This window comes from Pleurodeles waltl, chromosome 1_2, assembly GCF_031143425.1.
Source record: "Pleurodeles waltl isolate 20211129_DDA chromosome 1_2, aPleWal1.hap1.20221129, whole genome shotgun sequence".
In the NCBI taxonomy this organism is placed as follows: Eukaryota; Metazoa; Chordata; class Amphibia; order Caudata; family Salamandridae; genus Pleurodeles; species Pleurodeles waltl.
This window is the reverse complement of record NC_090437.1, coordinates 1,220,061,673-1,220,085,855: the sequence shown is the minus strand read 5'-3', so window position 1 is coordinate 1,220,085,855 and position 24,183 is coordinate 1,220,061,673. Positions and strand designations below refer to the sequence as shown.

General features: G+C 44.2%; 1 protein-coding gene across 2 annotated transcripts in view; it reads left to right on the top strand.

The window, feature by feature from the left end:
• Positions 1 to 24,183, top strand: part of UVSSA (UV stimulated scaffold protein A) — a 268,598-nt gene that overhangs the window by 132,496 nt on the left and 111,919 nt on the right. The window lies entirely within an intron of this gene.

Sequence of the window (24,183 nt, the reverse complement as noted above, 5' to 3'; positions counted from 1 at the left end):
TTTTCTCCTCGGCTTTTCTAGTGCCCATAAGCTGCACAGGCCTCTTCCCCAGCCCAGCACACTGTGCACCTCTTCAGCAAGGGCTGCACGGCACCATACACCTCTCCCTCTCTGTAGGCCTGCCCCCAGCACCTCCGATAATATCTAACCTCTAAGGCAGGTCCCCACCATGCCTTCGCGCTCCGTCACTGCTGCCAGGTTGCAGACGCAAGCAGCGCGCTCCCCTCAGCAATCACCGCTACCTTTCCTGTCTCATCTCTCAGAGCAGCCTCCGCTCCAGGCTTTCTTTGGCGGCTCCTTTTTCCGATCGCCGCAGAGGAGTGCTCACCCGCCCCCATTCACTCCATCATCTGTGCAGCAGGCCCTGGTCTCCCCCAGGCTTCGGCACAGGCCCCACCCTCCGACCTTACTCTCCTTCAGAATAGGAGACTCCCACACTACCAGGAAGTCGCCTGCCCGCACCAGAGTCCAACCAGACCCCGGGAAACTATCATTAGTGGGCTACAGCGCCATTGCCTGCAGGATATTTCAGGATTTAGGAGGCTGGTTGGTCGGAGCTCACTAAGAGCGCATCCTGTCTGCATGTTGTTGGCCACGCCCCCCATGGAGTGTTTCACATCTCCTGCTAGTGAAATACTGCTAAATTCAGTTTTCACTATTGCAAGGCCTATCTCACATAGGATAACACAGGGATTGCCTTGAAATATCTTTTAATTTAATTTCCCATTGGGAGCAGATAGAAATATGGAGTTTGGGGTCTCTGAACTCACAATTTAAATACATCTTTTGATTAGGTTGGTTTTTGAATTGTAAGTTTGAAAATGCCACTTTAAGAAATTAGGCATTTTCTTGCTTAACCATTGTATTCCTCTCACTGTCTGCTGAATACACATCTGGGCTCAGCCCTGCTGCTTGCTGCGTCTGTTTTGGGACTGAAAGGACTGGATTTGGCTTTCTACATCTTGCTTCCAAAGTTTTTCCAAGGGCTTGGCCTGAGTTTGCATCCTGTTATAAAGTCTCAGGGACATCAAAGACTTCATCTGTCAGTGCCTGGGTTCTTCTGCTGAGTCCTGACTAACCAAGTGATGCCAACTCCAGTCCCTGGGCCCTTGGAAGTGCAAGCTGGTGATCTGAAGGAGAAAATCCACGCATCAACATGCTACTGCATACGAATCGATGCAGCACCTGTCTCACGGCTGTAGAATCGATGCTGCGCTTGCCCCACAGCTGGAGAATCGGATTGATGCAGCGCTTAGCCTGCGGTTGGAGAATCAACACAGCACCTGCTTTGTGGCTGCAACATCAACGCAGCGCCTGTTTCAGCACGGTCCTATCAACACAGCGTGTCTGGATTTTCCTCACATCATTCCTGGGTGCCAATTTCTCATGGATTCCTCCCCCCTCCCCCAACACCACACTAAGGAACTCAGGCCGCGTGTCTGAAAATCTGCGCATTGCCTTTCCTGGGAGGAAGGAATCGACGCATCACCTCCCCTGCCAGTAAGGAAACGATGCATCATTTCACCTACGAGGAAAGAATCAAAGCATTACCTCCTCTGCACATTAAGGAACCAACATCATCTCTTTGCTTTTCAGGTGCCTCACCTCCCCTGTTGCCCTCATTGTCTTTGTTTGTTTTTGACGCATCACAGGTACTTTGTGCTACGAGCTACATCCATTGACTCCTGTGGATTAAGATTTGCTTAAACTTTTAAAAAGGGATATATTGACTTGTGTATGTTGGATTTTTGTCGTTTTGGTCTTGTTTTACTCAGAAAATATTGGCTATTTTTCTAAACAGATGTGAAGTCCTTTTGTAGTGTTTTCACTGCGTTACTGTGTGTGTGCAAATTATTTACACATTGCCTCTGAGATAAGCTGGACTGCTCATGCCAAGCTACCAAGGGGGTGAGCAGGGGGTGTCTTAGCTGTGTGACTCCCTTACTCTGACTAGAGTGAGTTTCCCTAGTTGGACAGGATGCAAACCACTGCCAACTAGAGACCTGATTTCTAACAGAGAGCAAGAGGAGAGGTAAGTTGCCCACTTCATCATACTGACTAGATAGGCCAGGGTTGCTTCTCTTTCTGGCAGTAATCTTTTTTGCCCAATGACTGCATTGTACTGCCGGTCTGTGCCCTCTTCCTCTCATGTTTCCCTGAGCCCTCTGCCCTCATCCCTTCCCCTTGTTGCCATGCTTCCCCCCGCTCCACCTACCACCTTCCATTTACCTACACATTCTGCCTGCCTACAGTCTGTTGTTTTTCCAGTCTCTTCAAAACACAGTTATACAGTTCCATTCTTCCCCTCTACTGGGCTCCGTATTGCTTGCTCCGAGATATCCCTCATTACTGTTGCCTGAGCCACCCCAGGGCCACGTCTTAAGCGGGTTTGAGTCCGAGTTGCTGTACTGCTTTCTTCTGTCCACCCCAAGCTATAACTGCCTTGCCTTGGGCTGGTGCAGATTGTGTCCTGGCGCAGTGTGAGGACACAGACATATTTAGCAGCCTTCGTGGCTGACGCATTCAGAGAGGTCAGTTGGTATTTTTATGTCAATCATCATGTGTGTCATTGCAAAGTTTCACAGATAAACTTCATTAGAAACACTTTGACAGAACCACTGCTAGTATTGTGAGAATTGGTATCCTATTGATTGGGTGGTTTGGGCATTCTTCCTGCCAGATAAATGGTCCCTTTTTACAACCTGGCACTGTCACTGACTGTTCTTAAGCATCCAATGGCACAGTGTCAGAGTATGAAATTGTTTGCTGCTGCATTAGCAGGAACAATAGGACGTCTTTCTTAACTGCTGTGAAGGTCCATTTCCTCCCAGGACATATTTGAGTACTTCTCTGCAGCTTGGCTTTCATGGCACCTTGTATCCTAGTGTTAGACCTGGAAGCTTTTTGGCATGTCTCTCCTGTCTTTTTTTGCCTTCTGACCTCCTTTTGTATGGTATACTGGACTCTGTTTTTGCTGGTTTATTGTCTCTGCACACTTTACCACTGCTAATCAGTGCCAAAGTGCAAGTGCTCCCTATATAAACTGTATTGTTGATTGGTTTTGCCGTGATTGGCATATTTTATTTACTGGTAAATCCCTAATAAAGTGCACCAGAGATGCCCAGGGCCTGTAAATCAAATGCTACTAGTAGGCCTGCAGCACTGATTGTGCCATCCACACAGGTAGCCCTGTAACCATGTCTCCGACCTGCCACTGCAGTGTCTGTGTGTGCAGGTTTTTAACTGCCAGTTCGACCTGGCAAATATACCCACTTGCCAGTCCCAAACCTTCCCTTTTACTACATGTAAGGCACCCCTTAGGTAGGCCCTAGGTAGCCCCAAGGGCATAGTGCAGTGTATGTTTAAGGTGGGACATGTACTGATGTGTTTTACATGTCCTAACAGTGAAATACTGCCAAATTTGGTTTTCACTGTTGCAAGGCCTTTCTCTCTCATAGGTTAACCTGGGGGCTGCCTTTTAATAACTTTAAATGCAGTTTCCCTTTGAGAGCAGATAGAGATATGGAGTTTGGGGTCTGTGAACCCGCAATTTAAAATACATATTTTAGTGAAGTTGGTTTTTAGATTGTTAGTTAAAATGCCACTTTTTAAAAAATTGGCATTTTCTTGCTTAAACCATTCTGTGACTCTGCCTGTTTGTGGATTCCTTGTCTGGTCAGTTTGACAGTTGGGCTGTTTGCACCTCTCCTCTAGACAGTGACACAAAGGGAGCTGGGGTGTAGCCTGCATATCCTGATGAGCCATCTGAGCTAGAGTGGAGGGAGGAGTGGTCAATTATACCTGACAGGGCTGTGGCTGCCCTCACACAATGCAGACTCCAACCCCCTGGTCTGTCTCTGGGGCCTGGTCTGGGCAAGGCAGAATCTTGTCAACAACAGAGACTTTCCTTTGAAGTAGGCCTACATCAAAGGCAGAAAGGGGTATAAGCAATGGACCCAAAACCCCAGACTTTTAGAACCTTTCTGGATCAAGAGGAACCTCTGCCAAGGAGAAGAGCGGAGGAGCTGGAGGAAGAGTACTGCCCCTTTACTGTGTTTTGCTGGGTTGTCCTGCAGTTGCTGCTTCTGCCTGAAAAGAGAGCAAAGGTTGAACTTTGTTGTGTATCCTGCTTGAGAAAGTTTTCCAAGGGCTTGGAGTAGAGCTTGCCTCCTGTTGAAAGTCTAATGGACACCAAAGACTTCAGTTTCACTGGGAAGTGTGTGTTTTGTGCTGTGCAGGAAGAAACAACACTGTGCCGCTGCCAACGACGCCGCTGGCCGGCACCGTGGCCTGAAGCAGCACTGCCCCACTTTGCACCGCAACCCTGGTCTCACCGTCGCTGCCATCTGACGCCACTACGAGCCGCTGCTTGCACTGTGGCCTGTGGACACTGCTCGTGAGGTACATGAAGCACTGTCCCGTCCCGCACCAGCACCATGGTCCACCAGCACCATCGACTCCAGTGTCGTCACCAGGCTTTCCTGCCTTCACTGCGAACCGTGGACACTGCACAGAGCCCGTCCCGCTCTGCATCGCTGACCGACAGCGCTTCAGCAACGACGACACTGCCTGCACGGTGAACTGGTGACACTGCAAGTCGCACCCCCCTGCTTCACACTGCAGCCATGGTCTCACCGACGCCGCTGGATGCCGTCACCGAGCCAATGCCTGCACCGTGACCTGTTGGCACTGCACGTCGCATCATCCCGCTTTGCACCGCAGCACTGACGCCAGTGCTCCTGACTTCACCAGCCCGGAGTACGATCCGCAACACGTGTGACTTCAAAGGCCCGATGACCCCCACACCGACCGCAGAAACCGACACCGCAACGCCACTCTCTGGATCTCATCGCGAGGATTATGACGCCCAGCAATTCCAAAGGTATTGTTTGCGGGTCCTACCGACATCCTTGCTGGTCTGCGACCGGCTTGAACTGTTTGTTTTGTTGATCACGACACCGTGATAGCCCCAAATGGAGCTATTGACTTCAACTGTATTTTTAAGTTAATTCTTGCAAAACTAATATCTTTATTACTGTATGTTGGATTTCTATCGTATTTGGTCTTGTTTTATATAGATAAATATTTGCTGTTTTTCTAAAACTGGTGTGGTGTCCTTTTGTAGTGTTTTCACTGTGTTACTGTGTGTTCATGTGCAAATCCTTTACACAAAATGCTTCTGAGATAAGCCTGATCGCTCGTGCCAAGCTACCAAGGCGGTGAGGAGGGATTATCTGAGTGGGTATCTCCCTTATCCTGACTAGAGTGAGGGTCCCTACTTGGACAGAGTGCAAACCGACTGCCAACTAGAGACCCCATTTGTAACACCTAGTAATGCCAGTCAGCATCATGTGAGGCCTACTCCCATTTCATCTAGCTTCTCACAGAATCGAGTAGGGTTGACCCTTCCTGCTCTCCAGTCCTGATAACTAGGGGTTACTCTATAGCAGTGGATCCCAAATGTTTTAGAAGCAAGACCCACTTTTTAGAATGACACACTTTTGTGACCCACCTACCTTTAATGAACATGAGAAGGGGCAGTTTTTGAGTGTAGCTATAGCTTCGTGTGGCGGCTCAGTGTCATTCACAGACAGCACATTTTCCATTGACATGGCCACTAACTTTGCCCAGAGATACAGTTTTACTGGTAGAACTCTATAGCACACAGATGATAATGTGTGGAAATTGAGTTTCTGTGAATATTTATCATGTGTCCATCACCAAGTTAATATGTCTTAATTTGTTTTGATTCTATTAAAATTTCAGTTTCCGTCGCACTTCAGAATTAGAAAAAATAACATGCTTCAGTTTTGCTCCCCTTGCTTTGAAATGCATGCAGTTCATTTACAGGTATTTATATTTTGCTGTGTGGTGCAAAAACGAAATCCAAGGGACTTTACTTTCACATTCCTTGTACTCCAACAAGATTGTCACATAATTCACTTTAAAAACGTCTCTCACTTTGCAGTCAGCAATTTATCAGAAGACATAGCCTGACATTTGACCTCTGTATATGAAGCACCCGCAAATGTGACAAGTTAAACACAGGATTTAAATGCATCCTTATTTATTGTTCCCACTTTCCAGACCCATGAAAAATCCGCTCATGAACCACAATTTGGGAAACCCTGCTCTATAGTCTGTGCTGGGTCCAGTCAGAAACAGCAGCTCAGAATGATGCAAGCCTAGGATAGGACATAAACATGTGTAAGAAGTCTGCAACATCAGTCCCATATCCGGGGTACCCATCAGATGATCCTGGAAACATTCTATGAGGCCTATTTGGGGTCAGTTAGGTGCGGTGCGGTATACTAAATTACAGTAATTGAAACCTCACATTGCGCCCCACTGCGTTAGGATAAACCATTATTTTTCGCCAGTCACTTTACCTGGCATGGAGGGAATGACATCGAAGGGAGCCTACAGTTGTATAAGTGCCAAAGACCCATCTGTGTGCTTTATTCATACGAGGGCATCTTGACAATGGAACTATTGTTTTGGGGAGTTTTCTGCAGGAGTAGTATCGGGCTTCCTTTCTTGTGGTCTCATGGAAAGCAGTAATTCTTCTCTTGTAATTATCTTACTGAGAGAGGCTCAGGCAAACCTTAGCTGGTTTATCGGAAGGAATCTTAAATTGGGCATTAGTGCCATGTGACAGATCTCACCGCTTGAAGTTCCTCGGCTTAAAAAAAAAAAAAAAAAATCTCAAATTTTGTATAGCACCATTCACTATTTATCTGCAGTTAACTGATCCGGGTTTTGAAGGCCTTACTCTCCCTTCCCTCAAGTATTGTCCCTTGCAGGCTTCCATCATTAGCATTTGCTCTTATCAGTTTGAACCTTCTGAGGGTCTGTATGCTTACCAGGTAAGACCCAGATATAAAAGTGCGTCCCTCCTGCCAATCGAATCATACAGCTACCAACATTTTTAAGTAGAGTCAAGCTGTCCGTCTAGGCACTCTTTTGTCATGGTGTCACCTGCATCAACAGCTGGTTCCAGGTATCCCACCAATCAGTTTGCCCTGTATCACTTGTTACAGTTGGTTAATGATGCGCTGGCGGTGTCAGAAACACAACAAAGGTAATGCTGTTTAGCACATTGGAAGTGGCTACAAATTCCCAGCGTTGTTAAGTCTGAAAAGGAATGAAACAAGACAAAATAGAATGTTATATTGGTGGTAGTAAATTTGCTAATTCGTTTAGTTAATACATTAATTAAACATTGCTACTTTCATTCACAGCAAAACAGCCTTAAAGGTATCTTTAATTGATTATACTCGGCCATTTAACATTTTGTTTTCAAGTCCGAAGCCTTTTCTTTATTGTAGCCTCAAATGAGGAACTTGGAAAAGTGATTATTTCCCCTTTGTAATTAGGTGAAGTTCAAGCCTGATTAAAAGAAAAGGATAATTGCTTTCAGAGATACTAGTTTCAGAAGTGCTGCTGATTGGAAAATAGCGTGGTTCTATTCTGAAACCTAATTGGGTGATAAACACTTTTCTGGTGAATAGAAGCTTGCTATCAATAAACAGTAGCCAGTCTTTAATTCGCCTACGGATAAAACATTTTACAATCAGTAGTTTATTTGTATGCTTGCAATTCATTTTGTGTTAACCATTTATTACCACGAATAACACACTCCTTGACTTTTAGTTCAGTTGTGTCTTACATAGATGTCTTTAATGCTCACTAAGGCCAGACTGAGAAACCAAAAGTAGTCTTGGCAAAAATGCTCAAACCAGCCTCACTTCCTTTGTCTCCTCGTGCCGTCAATTCATTCTTTTTCCCAGTTTCTGTCCACTCTCTCCTCCTTTTCTGATCGTTTTCTCTCTACCTTCCGTCCTCCCTCTTTTCGAAGCCTCCTGTGTCTGCTGCAGTTAACCTCTGGGCACTTGGGAAAGTGACAGAGGCATCAAGAGCAGCCCTGAGCTTTCAAAACTGTCTTCCAAGGGCTTCAGCCTACTGGGGAAATGCCCAGTGGAATAAAAGGTCTGTGTGGCTCAGCTACTCACATGTATGACCAGGCATATTTCTAAAATGTGAAAAACGTTAAGTTTATTTTTACTTGCCCCTTAGTTGAAAGCAGTAGCGTCTCGTGGGCTGCCGAAAGGGTGTGGGGGGGGGGGGGGGCACGGGAATACAAGGTAAATTTAATTTAAAAACAAAAAAAACAAAAAAAACTCCTCTGCCACTCTTCTTCGATGCTCCTCTGCAGGTACAGGTTCCCTACCTGCCCTGCGCCAATCCTGACGCTGCTCAGAGCAGCGTCCGGATTGGCTGGGAGCACCAAACTGTGTTGCTGGGCTGGAGAGAGCCTACAGCGCATGTGTGTTTTGCCGGCCTGAGATGTCTGCCAAAAACACATGCACTATGAAGGGAGAGTGCTGAGCACTCCCCCCCTCAGTGCACGTCACCCCCGTGGCTCCACCCCTATCAAAGAAAACGATAATAAACATAGTTTATTATCGTTTTCTTTGAAAGGTTTTGCAGCTGCCGCTGCAGGCGGGGGGCAACGCTCCTCCACCCATATGGAGCCGCCACTGGTTTAAGGTAATCCAACACAGAGTGGCAGACCAAAATACATATGTCTCTCTTTATTGTCTATTTATATACCCTGGACAACATGGTCAGCACTCCACATCTGAATGAGCATTAGTTTCCTTTTCTTGAATCAGGATGTAAGGCTCCTTTACTAAGTCCTTTGGTTTAACCTACAGAAAGGCTGTCTTTTCAAATTCTTCACTTAGTGAGATGTCTATTTCTGTGCCTTTTCTGGTTACTCACCCTGTTGGCTCTCCATCCTGCTCCATACAGACCATTGGAGAGATCCTTAGTTTGTGCCTTTGTTGCAGCATGACAAACTGTGAAGAAGGCTGCTTCGCTAAAGATATCATTTGATGTGGACGAAATCTTTAATGGGCAACCAGGTGAGGGTAATGTAACCGGACTCGAGAGTTAAAGCACTTAGGAATATACTCGAATGTCAATCAATTCAGCAATATGTTTTCTTTATTCTCTTTGTGGGTGTTGTGTTTAATGCCTGTCTTGTATATAAAAAAAAATAGATAATGTGATTTTTAAAGTCCTGTTAATCTGTAGTCTCGCTCTTCCCTTAGCCCCTCCACATCGAATAGGAGACATTAGTGGGACTAAGGTTGGAACAAAAGGACAGGCGTGTGATGTCATCAGGATGTCAAAAGTGCATCACTTAACCTGCCCCAGGCGCTTGGGCGAACCCACACCAATGAATCTGGGACTTTTAGTTCAGTACTTCCCACTTTATGTACACATGTACAAGTGCTGAGTATTGTTGACTGAAAGGATGACAGGGTCAAATTAACCCTTGTGACGTCCGCCATTGACAGTTATGTTATGATTTATAAATCATTTCCCTATATTCCATAGTACATTTATTTCCAAAAGACTTTTGCATAACCATATGTTTTTCTTTTGAGAGAAAAACGTTATTGGCAGTGTATTAAATATGCTGTGCAAGTGGCAGTAGATAAAATAAAACTGTCTCGAAGGCTGTGTGCAATTATGTGCACACTGCTTAGGGATTTCAGAGGAACTACATTGACGACTGAAACTACTTTCATATTTCTTCAGCTGGAGTTTCTGTGCTTCATTTACAGCTATTTGTAAATTGATTTCAGTGTCAAAACCATTTTGCAAATTAATTATGCAATTTATATCTTGATTTAATGTGGAGCATGGCATTTTAATATAAGCCCCAAATATATCTGAAAATGATTTCATTTCAAAGTGAAAGTATGTATTACAAATGCCCTATTTTAAAGCCTGCATGGCCCCAGTCTTGTCACTGCCTTCAACAGTATGGGGCTGGTTTGAACATTTTTGCAAAGACTATTTTGGTTAGCAGTCCTATACTTAGAATAAACATTAAGTGAGAACACTTACCTGGCATTGTATAGAAAGTCTGCAGTGTCTATGCGCTGGGTTGCTTAATTAGCCATGTAAAAGTAAATAGCAAAGGGCTTCATATGTAGGAAGACGTGAACAAAGAAAGTGTCTTGCAGTTATAGGCCTTTTGATACCCCCATGGAGACCTCACTGTCAACCAGGAAAGGGACATCGGAGCAAATGATATATCTTTGTGGTTACTACGTAGTTTTGCCATTTATAATAATGGAAATTGCACTGGGCCAGAATCCATACTCCATCACCCACAGATGCAGAACCCCTCACCTGACCAGCTGGTAAATTCCCTTTTGAATGAATGCTCTTAGAGAGAACTGAGCACTGTGTCCATTAAGTCTCTTACACCCCTTGCACTTGAATATCGTTTGGTGAGCTATGCCCATCTATAAGGGTATCATTTAAATGAACTGTGCCATTTATACCCGAGAACCCTTTGATTGAATGTGCCCTTTTGGCAGGACTATTGGAATATCTGCCCACCCCTTGGGTAAGCTATACCTTGGCTCATGAGAATACTTTAGTTGTGCTGTGCCCATCGTATCAGAGTGCCTATTAGGCTAGAAACGCCCTCCACACTCAGCATTGCATCAGTTGAGTTAGTGTGCCCTTTTTACAAGAAAGAGTTGTGCCCCAACACCTGTGTAAGGCACCCTCTGTTTCACAGGCCCTTCTCCCAATTTCCACTGAAGAGTCCACTTGAAAATTATCACTCCCTCAACATAGTAAAAGATAAACTTCTGCACCTCACAACCATATCCACTTTTCAACATAGTAAAGCATACATCTTTGCACCTGCCCACGTTACCACACAGGCCACACTCTTTGACCACTTTTGCCAATAACTCCGCTCCACTATCATGCAATTTAAAATTCATGACATATTTTGGCATTTATGGGTCTATGGTGTTACTTCTGTACTGTGTTCTGTTGTATGTTCGTGTTGTTCTCTACAACACCGTTGCACATCTCAATAATTCAGACACACTTAAAGATAACAGGAAAAGGCTAATGCGTCTCACCATTTAAATTCCTCAAAACTAAGTTTGAAAATTACTTGGGATGCTTTAGCCATATGAGTGGCAGAGTGTGCACTATTCAAATGACTAAATCGATGGCTGTTAAAGGGCCTGAATGGAAGTTCTAAAGTGAATACCTTGAGCTTACTTTCTAAAGCTACTAATGGCTCAGGGCCATGTTAGGTTAGACATCTAGCACAAGAAAGTGTACCTATCTGTACCTCACTATCCACGAACCAATTACGGCGTTTGAATGTATCCAGGCACAAGTAACAATGTTTTGGGAACAGAACACATCTCCCACCTTTAATGGCTAAAATGCAGTGGTGGTTCACCCTTATCAGGATAAGGGCTCCACCCTCCTTGGGAAAGTAGGCGATTATTCATTATTGGTATAATAAAAAAAATGCTGATCCTCAAGGGTCAAACAGTAACCTGAGGCAGTGAATCTCTGATAGCAGATGCAGGAGCATAGCTGTAACTTGCCAGCCATTAGACAGATTGCCTAGCCTCATATTGTCTTACATGCCTAGGTAACACCCTATTTGACACACTGCATCATCATCCATACAGGTAGCCTGGGCATCCTAGCTTTAAGCCCTACAGTTCCAGGAGTTGTCTATCTTTCAGGCTGCCACTTTGCCCTCTTTCATCTCATCACAATGTGCTGTGAGGTTAGTAGCTTCACCAACCCCACACCAACCTATCAAGAGTTGGGAGAGATTGGGGTGAAAAAGCCTGCCTGGTAATCGTCATTCTTCCCTCTAGGGTCAAGAATCCTGCTATCAACATCCCCACTGTTTTATGAGTTTAGTCAGACTTGGGTTCAGTAGCAGTCCGTTCAAGTGTTCTCACAGTTTTAAGTAGGCAGTTCAGTTCAACAGATTATCATCCCTTTAGCATCAAACAGCAGTCTCTAGTGGGCCCAGTAGATCAATCTGCACACCTTTATGTCTCTCATCCCCATCACATTCTAGGCTTCACAATTTACTTGCAATTTGCTCTCTACAGACCCAGTTGTGTCGCAGATGTAGTTCCACCCTCTATACTGCAGTGAGGACTGTGTTGTGTTGGTGTCAGCCTTTTCAGGCAATGATGCAAATTGAATCCTAGGAGAAAGGTCTTTGCAACAGTGCCTGTCCCAGCAGCAGTTGCCCTCTTGGTCAGCTGCAGGCAGGCGCTCAGTAGAGGCAGTTGCAGCCTCCAAGCTAGTCTTCTTGTGGTGATTTCTTCAGCAAGTGTCAGCCCCCGGGCAGATTCGGCACTCCACTCAGTGGTGATGCTATCTTTGACCCACGTGGTGATGGTAATTCCAGGGGATCTAAACTGTGGCTGGACACTTGGTGCAACTTACTTCATGAACTGCACTGAGAGGCCCGGGGGACCTTTTTACAGCACGGGTCTCCTGGCATACTCTCTGGGGCCTTCAGTTCTACGTTTGGTTTCCTTTGCTGTAAACACATGGCCTTTCGTCCTGGGCAGTTTCTTCTCCTGCAGGACCAGGCACATGCCTTCCATCTCTCAGTAGGCAGACAGACCCTCCGCTCCTCCAGCGGAAATGTTGACTTTAGGTGATGCTTCCTTACTTCTGGGAGACGGACTGATAGGCAGGCACCAGCCCTGGTTACAGAGCAGCTGCTCAAGTATTCTGTGGTGCACTCTTCCTTGGTCCTAAAAAACTTGGGACTGAAACAAAGGTGATTTCTTTGGATTCCACTAGTATACACATTTTCTAGAAAAGGGATATGGATCCACTGTCTCGAGCATCAGAACCAGTTTGGATTGGTTCTCTATCAGGTGTCATTCTCAGGCTGCTCACCAGGCAGCCTCTGTGTTAAATAATGGCTTTCACAGCAGTACCCAATACATAAGCACAAAGAAGGGCGTTTTCTGCACCTGGCTGTAATCAGTCTTCCTGAAACAGTAATCAGGGACTGACAAAAGAGCAAGGCTGGCCTGGAATAGTCCCCACTGTGAACAACAGAAACCGCAGTCCGACCCTCACCCCTACCAATTAGCAATGCCCAGGAAGAACCAATTAACAGCCCCTTGAAAAGAAAGTCTTCATGGAATTTGTAGAGGCAGCCCAGTGCACTTTGATTGTTTGGTGAAACTATCCTCCCTTCATCCAATGCCATGGTATAGTGAGGAGCATCTAAAATGGATCCCACTGTCTACAGTACTCAGATTCACTCACACAAAGGCTTCCTAGGCTTAAGCCATCCTACATGTGTCATGCTCACTTGACACCCATAGGCATTAGACATGCACATGGGATGGCAGTGCAATGTTCTGGGATTCACATAAGAGCTGCAATTTATACGAGAGGGTCCAAAAGCCACACTTGTACTGTACTCTGTGGTTCCTATTATGGTAAAAAGACTTTATGTATTAGGGGGGCAGCACCACTGCATGTGAGTTACTGAGTCAGTCCCACACCGTCTGGAAGCTGTCGGCCTGATTCCTCAGCCTTTTGCACTCATTTCACTTTGTGCCCTATTCAAGGCTGTCATGTTTGGTACATGATATTCTAATTTGTACTGCAGCTCCAGGAACTCAAGAGACAGTCCCTATTCCTTAGACATATCACGTCAGACCTGTTCTAAAAACACTGCAGGATTTATTATATAAACACCACCTAGGCATAAGGAGACCGAGAGTATTCCAGTCATGGCCATCCTGTGACATACACTATTCGATTGACAGCATCTCTGATCCTGGCGCTGACTCTTCAGCCAACCAAGAGGATTGCCATCCAGACAACAGGCAGACCCTTGCCAGCCTTTTTAGATATGGGCTTGGGGTCTTTCTCTTAGACCGGCATAGGCAGAAGGGTTTTCATTACTATGTGCTCAGATTTTGGACATGTGGTGTATGTAGGAATCTTTAGATTTTAGGATCATACAAAGATGGTGGGGTTGCTTATCTTCTTTACACTAATTGTAATGATGATCACTGTTTTATATTTCATCTGTCTTAATATCACAGCCCATGCTTTTTTATAATAGGATGTGATTGCTTCAATAAATGCATTGAAATCCATCTTGCATCTCTTATTCTGCCTTGGCATGTGTGAGTCTTTTGTAACTGTGCGAAAAGAGTATGACCTGTTCACCACAACTTCCCTGAGGAGTCAGAGTGTCATGTTTAGGTTGCAACAAATCACCTTCACTTTCTAGGTTTGGGTGAGGCACTGCAGGCCAGCCAGGAACCAGGCCAACAGCTTCCAGACAGCCTGGGACTGACTCAGTCACCCAAATGCGGTGGTGCTGCCTCCCTAAAACACGCAGTCTTCTTACCATAATAGGAACCGCATGACATGTACAACAGATTATAAGGGTCTAGTGACATTGAACATTCACAAAACGTGGTATGCTGCCACTACCCCTATACATACTACACCCAGGTTGGAAACAGCAGCCCACTGTTTACTATGGGGACTCTTTTGGTGTGCCCGTGCAGGTCACAGGACTGGTCCTGAACCTCACGTTGTCAGGTACAGGCCTAGATCTCTGCCGACACGCCAGATTAGTGTGATGCTAGGACCATATTAAACCAGGAGACCAGTTTCATATGCAGTCCGGCGCAGGGGAGGATAACAGGCCCGTGTACCAGGAAGGGGACCTCATCCCAACAGATACTAAGAAAAGTGGTGTGCTGCAAGCTGGGAAGGTATCAATCAGTCATAAGCCCGAATAGATTCACTTATAAAGTTAATGAACAGGCTCTACTGTTACCCTAGTTAGGTCGAGCACGCAAGCGATTTCACATGTTGTAAGTATGGTGTGCTTTTAATAACGCCCATCACTTTTTTATTTGTGAGCTTGCCTTTCAAAAATCACTTGATGTCACTGGTAAAGGTTTTACGTTTGTCCTGCCTTGGGGAGGGGGTGGGGGTTTGGTTACTCCCTTGGACACCAATCCTGTTACAGGGATAATTGCACGATTGCCTGTATACGTAGCGTGGGCAAACTAGTTTTTTCTTTTGTGTGCGCTCCGTGGCTGCCATGGTGCTCAGAGCACGAACTCAATCAGCGGTATCTGAGCGCTGCTCACACTGTTTACACTGTTACCTAATAAGAGTCATTTAATTTTTGCTTTTGGCTTTTATTCGCATGATCTGTAGGTTACCAGATTTTGTTCTTGGATAAAGCATGTCAAATATTTATGTATTTGTTTTTCATTAGTGCTTCCAGGCACATCAGAAAGCATTTTCTTTCCACGTCCTGAGGTGTGTTGAAAGCACCGTTGCCCGTCATGCCGGGCAAGATGTAGGTGGGTGTCACTGTGCCCAGTGTGGAAAATGAGGTCTTTATGGAGTTAGAAGCAGGCGGTAGGGAGCGTGGACAAAAACAAAGGGTCACCAGGACACACAGCAGAGACCTCAAGTGGCTTCATAGTCGAGATTTGACCTGGAGGCGAAAACATAAGGCCGTTCTCTCTCCAGAAAGGACATTGATTGCCAGAGTTATTTGACATTTTTACACTAAATGCACTTTGTGATCTGCCTAGTACACTTGCTTTGCAGCAGGCACATGAACCTTCTGCTCTACCTTACAATGACTCCAAGGTTCCACTAGACAAAAGTACGTTCTCTCTCCAGAAAGAACGTAAATTGCCAGAGTTATTTTGACATTTTTACAGTATATGCACTTTGTGATTTGCCTAGCACACATTCAATGCAGCAGGCATATCAACCCTCTGGCTCTACCTTATGATGACTCCATGCTTCCACTAAATAAAAGTACGTTCTCTCTCCAGAAAGAATATTAATCACCAGAGTTATTTTGACATCTTTAAAATTACAGTGCCTCAGTGCTTTAACATTTATATGCAGCAGCCGTGTTTTTCTGCTTTGAAAATGTTTGGTTTTTTGGGCCTTCAGGAATATTGAGTTATTTGTTTGAGCGCAATATTACAACTTTACTGAACTCCTTAATAAATATATTTGAACCTTGTGCACTGCGGCCGCTTCCAAACCATGTGCAGACAGCCAACACCAGCTTCTGAGCTGTAGCTGCAGTCTGTGATGAAATCAGTCAGGTAAGGTACTGAAATCCTAGCTTTGCCGTGTTTTTACTGCGATACGTAAAGTTGGAAGCCAGCCCTTGGAGTAGTATTTGTAGAGTTATCCAGCTCCCTAGTTCAAAACCTGATTCTCTCAATTAGTTTGTTTCTGCTTTGCATTCTGAGACTTGTATTTGTATTTTTATAACTTGATACAAGCTTTGAATACAAATCAACTGACTTGATGAACTACACACGTTTGAGTCTGTGAAACATGGCATGTGTGTGCATGTATTTATAAAACTAACCTTGAGGAGAGCTTACAGTTGATGTACAGTGGTCACTATTTTATAACTAATATTTCAGTTCAAGACTGAGGATCATTAATATTATGTAAGATGGCTCTCCTCCAGAGTGTGAAAAATCATGGGCATTTTGTTCAACTCCCCAGACTGCAGTAAAGAGACAGTGATCCAGTAAGCATGCATTCTTGGAGTATAATTATTTTATCATTGCCCTGCTGGCAATGTCGCCTGTATCAACTGTCAATTAAATATGTTTTGCACATGGGAGTAGTTTGTGTTTTAAAGGCCTTGTTTAAAAAAAATATTCCAGTAGGCCACTAGCTCTTTAGTTATATGCAGGGCCACTGGAATTATGTGGCAGAAAGGACCAAAATATGTGGCAGGGTTGACCAATTAATGTGGCAAAAAAAGTCCAGTTATGCATGTACAATACCAATAGCTCCAACTCAAGTAAATGCAAAACCTGCTGCATTGCAAATGCTTGTTTTTAGGTTTACCTACCAGTGCTTGAGATCTGCTTTTGAAATCTATTGTATTAAATATAAGTCTTAAAAGGGGCTTACATCACACCATGGCTTTTCATTGGTTCCTGTGCTTCGCACTTAACTTTTCCTCGGTTTCTATTGGCTGTAGCATACTATTTCCTGCATTTTCCAAAGCTTGTTCGTATGTTTATTCTTATCAGTGTCCCGAGGCCCAAGTACTGTTTTTATTCACTTTGTGGGACTTTTTTTTAAGGTTTTGCCTTCACAGCACTTGCGCCGTGCTTGTTTTTATTTTTGTTTCACTGTTTTATTATTCTTTTGTGTTCGTCGTTGTCGCTCCTCACAGCATTTTGTTCCTTCATCATCAAATGTATATCCATTTTCTTTTTTATAACTTCTCGTCCTTCCATCATTAAAACGTGTGGGTCACAATTAGAATACACTAACGCATGAGGCTGAAGTAAATTATTTGCTTAAGTCCTTTTTTTTTTTTTTTTTTTTTTTTTTGCAGTTTTATATAGCACTGACGCGACCCCGAATGTATCAGAGCACTTACATTAGCATCAGTTACATTACACAAGGACACAATCATTTTTTGGAGGCAGAGAGAGATTAAGTGACTTGCCCATGAACACAGGATGCTGAGCCGAACCTGGTTCCTCAGCTCTGAAGTCGGCAGCTCTGGCACTTACCCCGAATCATCTTACTGCTCACTGGCATGCGAGAACTGGAGCAGAGAAATCATGGAAGAGCACTACTTGGATGATTCAACGTGCCTGCTTCATTACTTCAAACCCTCTCCCACAACACTACTTTTCTGCTCTCAAGACCCCTCCCAGGGTGCCGCTTGCCCGTCCCAAATCCTCCCTCGTTATTACTTTCTTTTTCGGCAGATGGGTTTCTTTTTCTCACAAAACTAATTTGTTAGCATTCTGGGAAGGTCGCTGTCACTCTGACTCGTTTTCACTTTTATTATGTGCAGTCTTCTGCAGTATTAAAAGTTAAACTAGTTCTGTGTAGGAGTACTCCGAGTGGGATGGGATAATGAAGTGTTCTTTTAGCCTCCGCATACAGTAGCCCTCATTATGAATTGGACAGATCAGAATTCCACTCCACAGGGTCACGAATAGCCTGCTGTTTATACACCTGGTTTCCGAGGGTGCAGGAACACGACACCTGATTTTCCTGGCCCGGAAAAATTGAGCTGATAAGATCCCTTACCCACTACACCAGCCAGGACTGGTTCCCCGGCCCTCTGGCCCCACTCACCATCCTGTTAGGAAATGGCTTCCACTTCCTTTCCCTCCCCTCGCCCCACTACCTCCACCAGCATCCCAAACTGAAGGCCACCTCCCATTTACCGCCAAGTCACATTGGTGGTAAATATAAGTGCTAAATCCCACAGAATTGGGAATTGTGTGAGGTTTTACAACCTTCCAAACCCGGCCTACGCAGTTGGTCCCCATTTCTTTTTTCCTAAATTGCTTAGTTTTTTGTGGTAAATCGGAAGTTAAATTTTTTGGGGGGGAGGTTGGAAGTCTTCTTAAAATATATAATTTACTGTAGGATAGTGAAATAATGATACTATTTTTGTAGCGAACAGCAAAGGCACTATGAAAAGGGTGGGCTTCCTTTAAACATAGAAAACTTCATCTAAAGACAACTAATTCAACATTAATGATGCGCTATGTTCTCCAAAACCGCGTAGGCAGCATGCAGCACTGCACTGTTGACATATGTTAATAATAAAGAACAACTTTTGGAGTAGTTTTTCATCTAATGCTATTGTGCCGAAAACGGACCTGAGTTTGTACTGTATAGTGGGAAGCTCTTGCCTGTCTCGCACCTCGTCGTTTAAAAAGCAAAATACAAAAATGCAAATGCTTTTGCTAAAAATGGGCAAGCTACTCTGCTTTATTTGATTGTGTGAATGTGTAGAGTGGTGGCGGGTCAGTTTGGATGGAGTGGTGGTGTGTAACTTCAAAGAGTGCTTTTTTATTTGTGTAATATATTGCCTTTCTTATAAAACAAGTCATGATACCAGAACGGAGTTTCAGTAACTTATATTGCACAACTATTCACCAAGCTTCAATGTATTATTAATCACATAGGCGAAACCTAATGCATTTACCAATGCTTCTTTGCATAGCATTCACTCAGAAAGGGATGGCTGCCTTTTTCAGGCATAGATGCACATAATCAGGCTTATTCCGTCTGGCCTGGGATTACCCAATGGTGTTCTCTTTTTGGCAGGCGGCGGTGCGAATTATTGATGATGTAGTAGGGCCTGTGAATTGCTCCCTCAAACATATCTCTGTGACAACCAGCCGCTTGGCCGGGGCTGTTAAGTCTCTTGGCAAACGCTGTCTGCTGAAAACTTGGATGAAAGCTCCGATGCCTAAAATGCAGGAATATTCGAGAGACGCTGCAACTATCTAGCTACACAGAGAATAGAAACAACATCCGTCTGCTAACCGCTAAACATTGCGGGTCTGGAATTGCTGACGCTCTGTGGAGTCAAGGAAATTACAAATTGTGCGGGTTGTCATGTCTCTAAGGAGATGCATCATCGATTGTAATGAGATTTGTGTCTCTCATGTCTTTTGACTGGTTTTTTGATGGCCAAATGAGTGATCTGGTCTTCTCCTGTTAAATTAAAATAAGGTGTAGTAGTGCCTGTATCTGTTGTGTATGTGATCTAGCTGCACTGGTCAGGTTTATATTCACACAACCCTAAGTAAAGTCTTAAAAACATAGAATAAGTGAAACTGTGAGACTACGAACTGAGTGAGTGAAAATGAGTCTGAGAGAGTGTGAGTGAGTGCGTTAAGCTTCTGAATCTGTCACTGGACTTGGCATACTGGAGGTAATTCTTGGAGTATAGGGTACCTATGGCAAAATGCTAAAGTTCGCACAAGAAGCACATGTGACAAAATGCTAACGTTGGCACATTAGAGGTAATTCTTGGCATACAGGACCCTCGTGGCAAAATTCCGGTGCTGGCATATTAAATGTAATTCTTGGCATAAGGGCCACCCACAGCAAAATGCTGGGGCTGGCATATTGAAGGTAATTATTAGAAAATAGGGTGTCCATGGCAAAATGCTAGAGCTGGCATATTTTTTAAGTAGTCAGTCAAAATAAACGTTATTTGACCAGAGGCCATCAAAGCATAAACACGGAAATTAAAACATCTTACGGAATTCAAACCATTACAAAACCACAAATATCGTCATGGTGTCATACAAACATCAAGCCCAAATAAAGCGTATATAAAGTGCATGAGCCAAAAAAATGCTATGTAATTAAAAAGTTGCGCTTCACTAGAACTAGGAACGTCATCAAAATCTAAAAACCCCAAACTCAAGATAAATAAAAAGCATAAAAGAAGCATAAGCCGCCACAGAATAAATAATGCGTTATGTTCCATATCTCTTCCGTATCTGAAAAGCTTTTGTTATAAAGTTTAATACAGAGAAACACAGTTCCTGCACACCTGAGTACTGCAAATATGTTACTCCATCTCTTTGGAGTCTCAGATTCGATTCGTGCAAGAGCGGAACCAGAAAAGAGCGTCTTGGCACTGTGTACAGGGCGTAAAACAAAATAAGGTGGCAGGTGCTCTGTGTCGAAACGCCGGCGCACCCGCCGGGCAGGAGATTCCTGCTCAAAACCCCTGCTACTGGGAAGGCAAATTTATAATGCAGGGTTTCCAACCTAAGAGTTGTTAACCAATGCCAGTGGGTAGACTTCTCAATCCACCCCAGGTATGGCTCCATCCCACTCGCTGTGGAAACTGAGCATTCCTAACGGTGGGCCGGGGTGAGTTCTAGGCGTGAATTTCAGCAGTAGTTCAAGTAACAGTGTTTAACGTGTAGCTTGTGAGTTTGCTTGATCATATGTGGGTCATCAAACAGGTCTATGAGGCCTATTATGTTAAATGTGCTTTAAACAGATGATAACCAAGGAATCTGTGTTACTTTAGCTAGGGACAAACAATCAATTATGATCACGGCAGATTCAGGGGTACCCCAAACTTTTACCGAAAGCATTAATGGGGCTAGACCAATCAAGTCTTTAAAAAATGTCAGCCCTAGTTCCTCATGGCATGTTAAGGTGACTGTGATGCCTAGAACAAATATAATAATCTGCGAACAAAGCTGTTTTCCACAATTTGAAGCGGTCCAGCCTTGTTAACTTTATTTTTTAAGTAATTCTTGCCATGTGGGACACCCGAGGAAAATGTTGGCATTGGCATTCTGGGTGTATTTTCTTTCCATTACAGAGAATATCCATGGGGTTCAGGAGAAGAGCACCCCAAAACCCCCTAGACATAGTTGGGCTCGCTGGCCGGAATGGGGCAAATAGTAGGGCTGTAACACTTTCAGAGATCACCAGCTGCTGCTAAAACCACCTTTACCACAAGAGGGTTGGGATGTGTGTTTGTGATCCCTTTAAAAGGGTATGTTGAGCCTCTATTAATCAAATGGACAGTTTGGTGATACCACAAATATTGGCTTAAACCTCAACACCTCTGCTCCCGCAGAAAGCTTGTATAGCCCGCCTCTGCTTTTCTTTCTGAGTTTTCACTGAGGCTTTTTGTCTACACCCCTCCCCCCCTTTCTTGTAATCCCACCAGTTCTGTCTGAACATAATCTCGTTCACAAATTTACATTTTAATTACAAGGCCATCTGAGCTGACTGAAATCAATAATGTCAGCATTCACTAGTCTAACTTTCAGCTCAAATCTCTGCCTGCCTATTTCCCTTCATTGATTTATCTTTTGAACGCTGTTTTCCTTATTGCTTCAGACAAAAGTTGCAATTTGGTAATTTAAAAAACAACAATGTGGATATTTCATGGTTCTTTTCAAAACACAGTTTAGGAGCACATCGAAAGCTTAGCTCTTGGCAAAACTAGAAGATAACACAAGATTGTGATTTTTGTTTAAAACAATCCCAAGATTTATTTTGTTTCCTTAGGTATTGAAATGCCTGCTAAAACTTAGGTTCTACATTTTTACCATGTACGAGTAGCTACAAAATTCCGAGTTCTCTATTGCAAACTTGCTTACTTAAAATCAGTACATGTGATTGCATATATTGCAAACGGGCAATGTGTTTGAGAGAAGAGTGGTAGATGTGCTTTCCATTAAATAATAAGTTACAATTTGGCTTGTTCTCAGGAGTTTGTTTTTTGATTCGTTTATTGTTAATAATTTCAAATAACGTTTTGTTCTGCTTATGGAACGTTTTGTTTATAACCTCGCTTTTTTCGAAGTTAAAGAAAGTAAGTCCTAAACAAATGGTTGTTTTAGTTCCCAAGAACAAAGTCTTAATTTCACACTCCAGTAGGTGAACTCCAGGTTACGAATTTGAATAGTAGCTTTGCCAACTCGGCATTTCATGCTTCCAGAGTCATTAAACTCTGCACAATTAACCCCTTCGCTGCTAAGTCCGCCCCATTCCCTTCGTCCTAAGCCTTTTTTTAGGCTGTTTGGGGTAGTTCGCGCTTAGGCCCTCATAACATTTTGTCCACAGCTATCCATGCAAAAAGTGTGTATGTGTTTGTTTCCAAAATCCTGGGGATTCTAAAGGTACCCAGGGTTTGTGGATTCCCCTGGAGGGGACCGAGAAATTAGCCAAAATACAGCTAAATTATGTTGTTTTTATTTTTGAAAAATTGAAAAAACGTGCAACAGAAGAAAGCGTGAAAAAAACACCCTTGGGTTCTGTTAAAAAGACCGCTCGCCCACCAATCTAGTTGGTGGCATGCTTCATCATTGGGGACCCACTCGAGTCACTTAGCGTGCCAGGGGTGTGCTTCGAAGCCTTTTTACAGCAGAGCTGGGTTTTTTCCGTGAGTTGAATTCCCAACTTAGAGGAGAAGTGCAATAAAAATGTCTTGTGGTTACCCATTATGATAGCTTGTTTTTAATCGTGGTAACCCTATACAAGGGTTAAAAACAGTGATTTTCATGATTTCAGTGTTTGGGGCATCACAGAAGTAAGAGTCTTGTTTAGTGTGCTTCTTGTGGTTGTTGATAGTAATTTGGGAAGGTGATCAAGCACTCTCTTCTCACTCTGTTTATTGCTACACACACATACTAGTTGGATTTGGCACAAGGGAGAATGGTGGTTCAATATATAAGTTTCATTAGCAAGAGATTTCATAAAAAGGAAATGCACTGTTAATAATTGCTAGGTCAAAAAACTGAACCAGTGACTGACAACTCGTGAGCTGTACAGCCGCATCAAGGCACCAACCACCTTACAGTCCATTCACACACCTTTCATATGTGACACACACAAGACCATTCACACCGCCAGATGCGGGCCCAGCACATTACAAAACTCAAATAAACATCACCATTCAAGGGCCCATCACTTTCATAAGCCGATATGCCTGACATAGCAATCACATCCACTGACAGAGTGTGGGGACTGACGTTTGGCCTGCAGTGTGTGCAGTGACCAGCAGCAAGTCACTACTCACACTCTGGCAGCCAAGTGCCAGCTCACACACACCGCCAGCCAAGCGCCAGTCCATGCACACCGCCAGCCAAGCACCAGTCCATGCACACCGCCAGTCAGGCACCAGTCCACGGACACACGGCCAGCCAAAGCGCAATCCACACATGCCGCCATCACCTTTTTTTTTTTTTTTTTTTTTTTTTTTTTTTTTAAACATAAGAAAACAAAACCAATTGTAAGTAAATACAAAGCTACAAACACAGCAGCTCTAACTAAATACATCACACTAATGGCAGCCGGCACACGGGTGCACCCAAAAACCTTTTTGCGTGTAATACAATCTAAATCATGCGGGCACACACTGCCCAGGTTTAGATGGACACTCAGGGCAGTGCACACTACTCTTCTGCACGCCTCATCGCATACAGGTTCTACATCTCTTACTGGGATTGTTTTATTTGGGCGTGGGAGGAGTGTAATCAGCAAAGTTTTGATCTTTCAATCTAACCACATCCTCCACCACTCCAACTCTAGGAACACTCTCCTGTTCCACTACAACAAGGCATCATCAGATGCCCCGGAGAGCGGTCAGGGGGGCAGTGGAAGCGCTTCCGCTGCCATCCCTGGTGGTGGTGGAGGGGGGCGGGTGCAAAATGATGGCCCCAAGGGGGGGGAGGGGCGCCAGCCCTTCCCCCCCTGGGTAGGTGCCATGGTGGCCGGGAGCCATCCGATGCACACACCTACTGTGTCGTCGATGGCTCTCCGGCCATTCGGCACACTGAAGGGGGTTAAACTAGGTAATAGTATTGCCTATTATTATTATAGCGCATAGAAACTCTGTGGTGTAAGGCAGTTTATAAAAAAAAGAGGGTAATGTTAGGAGTTTTATTTAGAAGGCTTTTAGTATCATGTATATACTTTATTTTGTAACAGTACGTCTGTATGAGGTAGGGT